The sequence below is a fragment of the Camellia sinensis genome, chromosome 9, assembly GCF_055761805.1.
Source record: "Camellia sinensis isolate YWXY chromosome 9, ASM5576180v1, whole genome shotgun sequence".
Classification (NCBI taxonomy): domain Eukaryota; kingdom Viridiplantae; phylum Streptophyta; class Magnoliopsida; order Ericales; family Theaceae; genus Camellia; species Camellia sinensis.
The window spans coordinates 12,112,981-12,124,884 of NC_138969.1; the positions used below are offsets into that span (position 1 = coordinate 12,112,981).

General features: G+C 36.2%; 1 long non-coding RNA gene across 1 annotated transcript; it reads right to left on the reverse strand.

The window, feature by feature from the left end:
- Positions 1 to 546: 546 nt before the first annotated feature.
- On the reverse strand, positions 547 to 1,915 carry LOC145798485 (uncharacterized). Its single transcript, XR_014339377.1, has 3 exons — positions 1,543 to 1,915; positions 782 to 1,097; positions 547 to 652 (listed from the first exon to the last, which is right to left on the reverse strand). It is a non-coding gene; the product is annotated as an uncharacterized LOC145798485 (long non-coding RNA).
- Between the last annotated feature and the right edge of the window lie 9,989 nt (positions 1,916 to 11,904).

Sequence of the window (11,904 nt, forward strand, 5' to 3'; positions counted from 1 at the left end):
TAGCCTTTGCTTCCATTAGCTACCGAAATAGAAGTGCGCATCCACTCGGACTTCCGAGGGATAGCCTTGTTTCTGCTTAGACTTCTGAGGGAGAGCCTTGTCTCCTGCTCGAACTCCCGAGGGATAGCCTTTGCTTCCATTAGCTGCCGAAGTAGAAGTGCGCATCCACTCGGACTCCCGAGGGACAGCCTTGTTTCTGCTCGGACTTCCGAGGGACAGCCTTGTTTCTGCTCGGACTTCTGAGAGACAGTCTTTACTTCTGTTGGTAGAAGCTTGGTAGACTCGGTTATCTTCCAGAGGAATCTTTCTTGCCAAAGTAGGGTGTGTGCTACCTTCGGACGCCCGAGGGACAGTCTTGATTTTGTTCGGACTTCCGAGGAACAGCCCTTGCTCTCATTAGTTCGGGTTCCAAGGGCCCCGACGTCGTGGATTTCAATCAAGAATTCATTTGCCTGAAATAGCAAAACCGACAACTGAGACAAACAATATAAATTTCAGATCATGATTCAGGCATTATCAGAATGGGGCAACATCAACAAATAATAATTATCTATTTAAGCTACAACAATTTTATTACTCTGAGCAAGTTCATGAAAATGCAACAATCAAGTTTTTGTCTCTCCGGGCTGGTTTCTCTCAAGCCGACGTAAAACTACAACAGTCACACAAAATTTTGGCATCAGCTATGTATTTTTTCCCAAGCATCCACAAGTTAAACAAACAACAATATATCATCTTTATTATTCAACGAGAGGAAGAGGGAGCCGAATTTCATACTTACAAATTTGGGCAGTTAGAGAGGTGAAGTCCGAAGCCGATACTGGAAATTTAAGCTGAAATCAGAGAGGCTTTACAGACTGTAATCAACAAGACTGGGCTAGGCTTGGGCAAGACCACACACGTTGCGTTGAGAGGGCGAACGTGCGTGGTCAACGTCGGATAAGCTGAAGCCGGAAGCAGCGATATGGAGCTAGGTTGGGCAAGACCACACACGTTGCGTTGAGAGGGCGAACGTGCGTGGTCGACGTCGGATAAGCTGAAGCCGGAAGCAGCAATTGATTGTGCACAAGCCAAGGCTAATGTGGGTAATCCGAGCTCTAAACAAAAAAAATATATATGTATGATAATCAATATATATATATATATATATTTGCCCAAAGTTTGTCAAGCCAAAAAAAAAAAACACGAAGCACCAGCAGATTCGAAAAAAAAAAAAAAAAAAAAAAAAAAAAAAAAAAAAAAAAAAAATTGATGCTCAATACTCAACATAGTCCCATCGTGCCTTCTCTCAAATGATAAAAGCCAACAAGCCATATTCAAGTCAATTCATCAATGGAATTTCAAAGCTCAGACATGGGTTTGAAATTTGTTTTTTTCTTCAAGAAGAAGTTATGTAAATCAGGACAGGGTCAACAGAGTACTACCTATCTCAAGCCAGATTGTACAAGGGCCAAAACTTATCCAAAATTTTGAAACCCCAAATCAAGAGAAAAAAGGTTTTGAAAAGGAATGAAAATAGTTGAGAGGAAGACCAAGGCCCACCAAAAATGGGTTTCATAGTAGATCGATGACGGCGCGAGCAGCGTGCGTGAACAGTGGGCTAAAAGGATGTTGGGCAGGCCAACACCGCGTTGAGTGGGCGGCGTGGCCAGCTCTGGTCGGTCGCGGCTGGTAGCAACAGTGAGGTCACGGATGTCGGACACAAGGCACGTAGGTCGTACGAGCTGGTGGTTGCACGCGTAGGGCAGCTGCGAACTGAGCCGCAAGCAAGCAACAATCGTGATACCGCGGCGGAGCTGGTGTCGGATCTGGCCAACCGTAGCAGCAGCAGTGGCGTCGCAGACGAGTCGGTGTCGGCGCTGGTCCGCGAAATCGAGCTTCGGTGTGCAGGCTGCGTCAATGAGCCGAAGTAGAACACCAACGGTGAGCAACAGCTTAGGTCGCGACAATGGCTAGGCCGCGACGTCTGCGGCAGTCGGAGCGGGGCTAGGTCGGCGGTGTTGCTTGAAGCTATGATGAAAATTAGTGTACAAATTGCAGCAGCCCCTAGTTTGTTGAAGAAGACGAGCACGTCGGTGGCCTTTAGCAGTCCAGAATGAAGTCTTCTTGGAGAGGAAGAAAGAAGCTGGGTTTGCGCCTGTTGAAGAAGATGAGTTGGGTCTGTGCTTGTGGCGGCTGTGCAACAAAAAGAAGGTGTATAGAATAGGGTTTTCAGGCCTTTCTTTAAATAAAAAAAAGGGGAGCATTATTCTTGAATAATCTAAATATGTGTATGCCATGTTTGCCAAACAACCGAAAAAAAAAATGTCCATGAATCTTGTACAAAAAATGTTTTAATCCTTTGGTTTAAAAAAAAAAAAAAAAAAAAAAAAAAAAAAAAATTAAATTTTTGCTTGTCAATTTTTTTTGTAAATTGAAGTGCGTCATCAACTTTATCCATAGGCTCTGTCGTGACAACATGTTTTTTTTTTGGGAAACGTGATGCGAAGCAGGGTCGAAGAAATGACAGTATGCATGTCCGAGAAAATTACAATTTCTCGCACACGCAAGGGGCAAATGTAAGAGGAGCTAATTTAAGCCCACTAAATTATTTAGGCCCAATAGCCCAAGATTAGTGGGCCCGAATTTATCGCAAGTCCAAGAATCGGTGGGCCCAGATTTATCGCCATCAAACGGATTGAATCGCTCTAAGCCTCGAAAGGGTTCGGATCCACGAACCTAGAGACTTACTCAGGCCCGGAACTCGAAAGGGTATTAGGCAAGCCTAGAGATCCGAGGCACTCGGACTCGAAAGGGTTCGGATCCACGAACCTAGAGGTCCGAAATACTTGGCTTCGAACGGATTCAGACGCAATCTAGAAGTCGCTCCGTTAATGAGTCCCAGAACACTTGCGGGCTCGGAGCTTTCCGGGATCTACGCACCAGAACCATGGGCGTAATGGAGTTCGAACAAAGGACCCGATCCCGAGGACGGTGAGTGGAGATAAATTCACTCTTCGGTTAAACTAGCCTATACCCGGGTCGCGGTGGCACGACCACGGGGGGTCCATGAGACTCGGCAATATTTTGCGGCAGGACGTCCTCTGGGACTACCCCTGACCCTTTGGGATGATTGGGGATCATTGGTTAGGTGTGGCTAAGAAGAAGGGTTCGCCGAGGGAGTGATCTCCTCTTCGGGGTTTTCTCATCCTCGGAGAAGTCACCTCCTCGGAGAGGTCACCTCCTCGGACAAAGTGGTTAGAGAGAATATCCCCCATGTGCCTTGCACATGGGCTCCATCCTACATCATGAGGTGCCTATAAATAGCACCCACCCATAGCTTTACAAGGGATGGATTTTGGAGATTTTTAACTCTTGGGAAAGAACTAATTTCCCTTCTCCATTATCAACCTTGAGAGTGAAAGTGGGAGATCAATGGGAGAGCCTTGCCATTATTCTATTCTCTAGCCATTTTGCCTTCTTCTTCACCCAATCTCTTATCTCCATCATCTCCTTTGTTGTTGTGTTCCTAAGTTGAGATTATTGAAGAATCTAAGCCTCTTATCATATTCCAGAGAATTCGAATTTCTCAACTCCTTTCTTGAACCCTCTCCTACAATATGATTGTATGGTTAAAAAACCATCAAAATAGAGGAACAAATTAATTTATAAACAGAATTTTATATCCTTAGTTGTGCTAAACATTGTTTTGTTGAGTCACGGGTTCAAAGAGTAATGTTAAGCGTAAAGAATATTGTAGTTTAAAAAAAATGCAATGAAATGCTGAGATTAAAATAATTAAAAAATAATTTACCGTCAAAATAGATCTTAGTTCACCATCGCATTTTCTATGACCCATTCCCTATTTTAATTTTGTATTCTTAGTATTACCTGTGTTTAAAAGTAACTACAAATGTGTCGTTTGGTAACATTTACGTTTTCAGTTTTTTGTTTATATTTATAAAAATTTTAAAAATTTAAATAAAAATTTGTTTGGTAAAATTTTTGATTTATAAATCAGTGGTCTCAGTTTATAAATTTGGCCAAAAACTGAAAAAACAAAAAATGTGTTTTCGTTTTGAGTTTTGAGTTTTTTTTTTTTTTTTAATCACCCAACACTAGTCACCACCCGCCACCATTTTCCACTACCTTCTTCCGCCACCACCAACCACCACCCACCACCCACCACCCGCCACCACCACCTGCCACCACCACTCACCATTCACCTGCCACTACTACCCACCACCCGCCACCATTTTCCACTACCGTCTTCCGCCACCACCACCCACCACCCACCACCCGCCACCACCACCTGCCACCACCACTCACCATTCACCTGCCACTACTACCCACCACCCGCCACCACCACCCACCACCCACCCGCTACCACCACCCACTAGCTACCAACCGCCACCAACCACCACCCACCTACTCGCCACCACCACCCACCCGTCGCCGTCGTCGCCGCCGCCACTACCACCACCCGCCACCTACTTGCCACCACCACTCACCACCTACCTGCCACCACCATCCACCACCACCAGTCACCTATCACCCAACCGCCACCACCAACCACCACCCACCTACTCGCTACCACCACCCACCCATCGCCGCTGCCGCCGCCACCACCACCACCACCTGCCACCACCCGCCACTACCATCCATTGCCCGCCACTACCACCCGCCACCTACTTGCCACCACCACTCGCCATCTACCTGCCACCACCATCCACCACCTGCCACCACCAGCCACTCGCCACCACCAACCACCACCCACCTACTCGCCGCCACCACCCACCCGTCGCCGCTGCCACCACCACCACCACCACCACCTGCCACCACCTACCACCCGCCACTACCATCCACCGCCTGCCATCACCACCCGCCATCTACTTGCCACCACCACTCACTATCCACCTGCTACCACCATCCACCACCTGCCACCACCAGCCACCCACCACCACCAGTCACCTGCCACCCACCCGCCACCACCACCCACCACCCACTCGCTACCACCTACCACCCGTCACCGTTACCTACCCACCCACCACGACCACCACCCGCCACCGTCACCCACCCATCCACCCACCATCACCACCCGCCACCACCCGCCACTCACCTATCACCGCCACCTACCTGCCACCACCACCCACCACCCGCCACCACCACCACCCACTCGCTACCATCCACCACCCGCCATCTACCACCCACCTGCCACCACCACCCACTACTCGCCACCACCACCACCACCACCCACTCGCTACCACCCACCACCCGCCATCACCAGCTACCCATCACTGACCGTCACCACTTTCCACCACCGTCTTCCACCGTCACTTGCCACTACTTGCCATTTCTCACTTTTTTTTTATATTTTTAAATTTTTTTAAACATTTTGTCAATTACCAAATGCATTTGTAGTTTATGTTTTTTTTAAAAATAAACAAAAAATAAACAAAAACCAGTTTATAAAATTTTTATAAATATAAACTGAAAACATAAACATTACCAAACACATCCAAAGCTTTTGAGTTTGTTTTGTGAATTATGTAGATTTGTGGATATCTCTCCCCCCTCTCTCTCTCTCTCTCTCTTGAAATTTTACTGTTTTCATTAATTTTTTTATAAAAATATACATAAAAAAATATTTAAAAAAATAATGTAATAATTTATAATAATTTATATATTTTTTAAATATTCTAATCACTCCCCAAACAACCCTCACTTTTGATCTCTTCATATCAAATCAATGTTGAAAGCTCCTTGACCTAACCGTAGTCAGGTGTTGACCCCGGCCTGGGCCTCCCTGAATTAAATTTAAATTGAAAGGTCTCAAGAAAACTTCACAAGATGGAAAATAATCTGTTATTAATTTATTGGGAAAATATCAAAATAATAATAATAATAATAATAATAAAAGTAAATTATAAGTATATCTTTTGAGATTTATTTAAAATACACATTGTTTTATGTAATTTAAAAAATTAAAAATACCACCTTAGTTAAAAAAACATAATTAATTGAAAAAATAAAATTCTTAACTACTTTTTTATACAATGATAAAATTACCTTAATTATTACTTGAAATAAATTTATGATATCATTAAAAAATATTAATTGACTTAATAATTTATTAATAAAATTGATCATTTGTTATGAAATTAAAAATTTTCAAGGACGGGATATAATTTTCAGAATTACAGAGGACAAATCGTATTTTAAATAAATCTCAGGAAATATATTTATAATTTATCCAAAAAATAAAAAGTAAAAAAAATAATTACAAAATTTTGAAAGTACAACACTCATTTGCATTATTTAATGCATAAATCACTAGTACTTACATGAATTTGTGATTAATTTTTCAACTTCTCAAAAAAAAAAATTATTATTATTATTTTTATTTTTTTTTATATTGAGAGAAAGAAATATTTTCTACTTTTAAAATGTAAAAAATAATTTTTCAAATTAAAATTTTATTAATGTCACAACACTATTACCATATCACTATCACCAACCCTACTACCACCATCATTACCATCACCATTGTCGTCACTATCCTACCACCACATCTTCAATGGCACCGCCAACAATTTAACTATTAGTATATTAGTTTAAAGTACACATCTAAATATTAAAACCAAAAAAAAGGGTTTTGTTCAAAAAAATATTTTTGAAATGAAACAAATTGTAATCTCCCAAACCAAAAGGATCGTAGGCTCCATTTGTTTGAAAATATTTCACGCATTTGGTTGAACAAAGAAAAAATGATTACCATTAAAAATAATTAAATAGTTTACTTTTAATTTGGCTCTTTCAGTATATTAATTTTTTAAAGGTAAAATGGTGACTCTTCATCATTTTTACCTTACGCGTATAATGTAATTTTTTTTTTCAAATGTCAATTAAATCCTAAAGATAAAAGGATATACATATAGTATAAAATATTTTATGTTGAAACAAATAGACTAGTAAAATCAAAAAATAAATAAAAACAGAAGATCCCATACCTATAGATACATTGTATAATGGAAATGGTTAAAGTTTACACTCATAATTACTATTTATTTTTAAAAATAAAATATAATTTATTTATATATTTATTAATATCTAATAAAATTAATTTTTTTCACAAATAATATCTACTATGATATCTATGATATGAACGATTTAAATTATCACTCTAAACATAACGTAAAATCCATAACAAACAATATAAAAAACAGTGGTGTGGAGGAGAGTCATTCGAATATAATCATTCTCAAACAATTGAATGAAACATTCGGGGGCTCCACAAGATTTAATTAATGAATCCTCAAGAAATAGCCTCCAATCAAAATCAAATCGGATTTGGGGTTATCTTTTTTATAACTCTCTAGTCACTTTCCTACATACTTCCTCACAGATGACCGACGCCCCCAAATACATTTCTTTTGATTGTTTTTATTTAGTTCTCTCTCGCACACACTCACAATCACATACATTCATGCACGTTAGATAAATAAATGTACTTACTTATATAATATTTATTTTTGATATGTTTGATTGTGTCATTCTTTTGTTTGCATCATCGAATCAGCTCTCGATATTTGTCAACTAAAGTGTGTCGGGGACCAATCAACTATTTTGGTACACCGTGCAATAATAGAATTGGTAAGTAGGAGTAACATCAATTTTAGTCATAAATACATAATATTGATTCAAAAGATAAATAAATTTAAATATATTTTAAAAATTATTAAATTTTAAATCAAAATTAACAAAATACTACTCTACTCAGCCTTAAATAAACAGAATTAAAATCTTATTTTTACTTCTCAATTTACTCATTATTAATTAACGATTGAATTTTTTTTCTTTATCCGAATCTATCACATAAGGTTTATTTAAGAATGCTACCAAAATGTTTTTGCATTTTTTTCTTTGGACTCCCATTACCAAAATAGCTACTCACCTTCTTTTTTTTTTTTCTTTGGATCCCCATTATAATCCTAAAAATACCCTTTAGACCTCTACCCATACACCCTTCCTCTGGCAACCCCTACCTCCACCTCCACCTCCACCTTCACCTCCAACAGCCCCCTCTTTCGACCACCTTTCCCAACCCTGTCTTCAACTAGGAACCCCTTATCTCTACTAAAACGCCTCCCCAATTCCGTTCGGCATCCCTCTTACAAAGGAAAATTCCAACACAAATTCCTTGTCTATACAAAATGAACAATTCCACTTTAGATATCTGTTATTAGAGTGGGATTGGTTGTTATGCCAAAAAGACTGGGAATCTAAAATTATTGCAATTCGAATACATACTTTAGAGCTATTCCATCCCTTTCCGTCTACAACTCCACCAAACTTCTTCTATGCCACTCTAGCTATCATCGACACTCTTGTAAAACTCTAATCACACGATAGATCAAGTGCGCGTGGGCAGAAAGAGAGAGAGAAAGAGAGAGATCATTGTGTGGGTAGGGATGGTAATATGAATGGAGATGTGGCGGTAGTGGTAGTGAGTGAGTAACAGAAAAAGGCAACAAAGATCGCAAAGTGAGGCGAAAATGGTAGCTGGAGATTGAAGGATAGCGAAGAGGAATCTCGAAGGGGCAGGGATCTAGAGCAGTTTGAGCTGATGTGGCGATGGTGGTAGTGAGTGAGTAATAGAAAAGGGCGACAAAAGTCGCAAAGTGAAGCGAAAATGGTGGCCGGAGATTGGAGGATGGCGAAAAGGAATCTCGAAAGGGCAGGGATCTAGAGCAATTTGAGCTAATGGTGGTAGTGAATGATATGATTAGGATTTGAGAAGGAATATGATAAAAATAATATTTTATGAATGGTTAAAATGCAACATCAAAAAGTATGAAGGAATGGTGGACATATTTAGCAGCATACATTTTTAATACATGTTATATCAAAACTACCCCTAGTGCATGGTACAAATTCAAAAATGTGTCGGGGCACCGCCAAGTTAAGGCGTTAGGTGAGAGATTAAAGAAAAAAGGCCACTCAAAAACTGTTGTCGGGCCACCCCTCCCACCACTACCACTCTCACTATTATTTTTCTATTTCATTCTTTGTTCTAAATCTGACACCAACTTTACATGACAACAAGATGGTGTGTTAATCATGTGTTTAGACCTTTAATCATTGGGCTTTAAGTAAAATTTTTAATATTTTAGGGGTCTCATCATTTTAAATAGTCTCACTTTGTCTGATGGTGTGTTATTAGTATGAATTGGAGGATGGAATAATCTTTAATCTAATTTTTTTTATTTATTATTATTATTATTTATCAAAAAAAATATATAATAATTGTAGGGACAAGTGACAAGGCTGTGTGTTTCATTGTGTGGTAGTATGGATAGAGGAGGGAATCATCTTCAAAAAACTAGTTAGTTGTTTTGTTTTTGTTTTTTATGTTTTGGTTTTCTTTTGGTAACCATTTTTTATTTATATTTGAAAAAAAAAAAAATTTGAAAGGTGTAAACTAAAATCCTTTTGGTATTTATTTTCATTTAAAAAAATTATAAAATAGTTTATAAATTTCTTAATTTTTGCAACAAAAACATATTTTCATTTGTTTTGAAAATTTTCATTTTTTACTTGTTCTTCTACCAATGACAGTTTTCATTGATTATCTTTATCTCCTATTACCAAAATTAATTTTGATCAACACCTCAACGGGCAATAATTAGCTCTGATCATAGCCAAACACCTCTATGTTGATTATAAATTAGACTGTTTTCAACAAAAAAAAAAAAAAAAATTAAAAATAAATCACCAAACAAGTGTCAAAAAATTTTCAAAAAAAATAAATAGGTTAATTGCACTAATAGCCCCTATAGTTTGGAACTTGTGTCACTTTGGTCCTTGACTTTTCAATTGTGACACATTTGCCCTTGAGTTTTTAATCTTGTTCCAAATAAGGACAATTGAAAATATTATTAGATTTTTCAAGGACAAAATAGTCAATTTGATAAAATATAAACTAATTTGACAAAAATAAATGTCAACTTTTTTTTAATTTTTTTAAAATTATTTTTATCCACTAATGATAAAATTATGTAAAATTAATAAAAATTACATGATTAATTTTTTAAAATTAATTTTGCATGATCATCATCCAAACACATAATAAAAATTAATTTGGTAAAAAAAAAATGTCTAAAATATTTATCACTTTTATATAATTTTATTTTTAGTAGGTAGAAATTATTTTTAAAAATTCAAAAATATTTGTTTCACATTTATTTTTGTCAAATTAGTTTATATTTTATCAAATTGATAATTTTACCTTTGAAAATCTAATTATATATTCAATTGTTCTTATTTGGAACAAGATTTAAAATTCAGAGTCATATGTGTCACAATTAAAAAGTCAAAGATCAAAGTGAGACAAGTCTCAAGCTATAGGGATTATTTGTATAATTTGCCTAAAATAAATTAAATGACACCAAAAGAACCAAGCGAGCCAATTTATGTACTATTAATTTACAAAGAAGAATTGGAGGTACAAAGACAAGAGTTTCAGATGATGAAATATAATTAGTTTCACGTGTGAGTGTGATGGAGAGAGAGAGAGAGAGAGAGAGAGTCAAACAGAGACTGCTTAGAGAGAGAGAAAGGGATCGAATTGCGACTACCTTGTTTGTTTATAGTGAGTGGTGGTTTTTAATTTGACAATGGTCGGTAGGCCGTAGGCCTGTGGTTGAGTTGGGCCTACTGTTGAGGCCCACCATCCGGCCTTAATATTATATACTGTCAAATTCTCCGCCGACAACGGCCTATGATTTATATTTGTACACTCTACAGCTGGCCTGTTTGGCTACATGGTACTACTCGTTTTTTTTTTTAATCTAAAAAATTTATTATTTTAATTTATTTTTAAATATTTTAATCGTGTTTTGTTAGGTTATTCTTCGAAGTTTTATAAAATTCTATGTTCTATTATTTCTAATATTCATTTACAATCATCATATTATGTTATGAGATTTATATTTCTTCAAATTTTTATACAATGATTAAAAGAAATTGATAAAATAAAAATAAAAAATTAAAATAAAGTAAATCGTACGGATTCACATTTTCGTTCATATAATTAAAAAATTTATTTCATACTCATTAACATTTTTTTACCAAAAAAAAAATCAAAGAATGAATTATAAATAATCTTCTGAGATTGATTTAAAATATAATATATATTCTTTATAATTTTAGAAATTATAAATATTTACTTATCAAAATTTGTTATTTACAGAGTTAATAGAAAAAATGAAAGTCCTAACTACTTTATAGTACGACAATAAACTTACCAAAACTCTTAATTGAAATATATTGTTGACGTTGTTAACAATTATTAATTAGTTTAATAGTTGATTAATGAAAAATATTATTAATTTAAAATTTTAAGGGGCATAATGTAATTTTTAAAATCATAAGGAATAATAAGTATTTCAAGTAAATTTTATAGAGTGTATTTGTAGCTTACCCCCCAAAAATATATATATATATATATATATATCAAAAATATATTCAGTGGGTTTGGTTTGAGTTTTTTGGATTAAGCTTTTTGAAAACTGAATTTTTTGATTTTTGTGTTTTTTTGTTTTTAGTGAATATTTTTAAAATTTTAAACATTTTTTTTACTTTTTTAGATGTACTTTACTTAGATGTATCCAAAAAGTAAAAAATTAGGAAAAAAATATTTTAAAAAATTAATATATACATAAAAATATAAAAAATGTATTGAATTCTCGTATTTTTTTTATATTTTTGGTATTTAGTGAATTTTTAAAAAGTTTTTTTCGAATTTTTTTTACTTTTTAAGTTTATTTATGTTAGGTATGTCTAAAAATTAAAAAAATTGCTTAAAATATTAAAAAAAACAGTAAAAACAAAAAAATACGAAAAATAAGAAAGTAGAATTTTTTG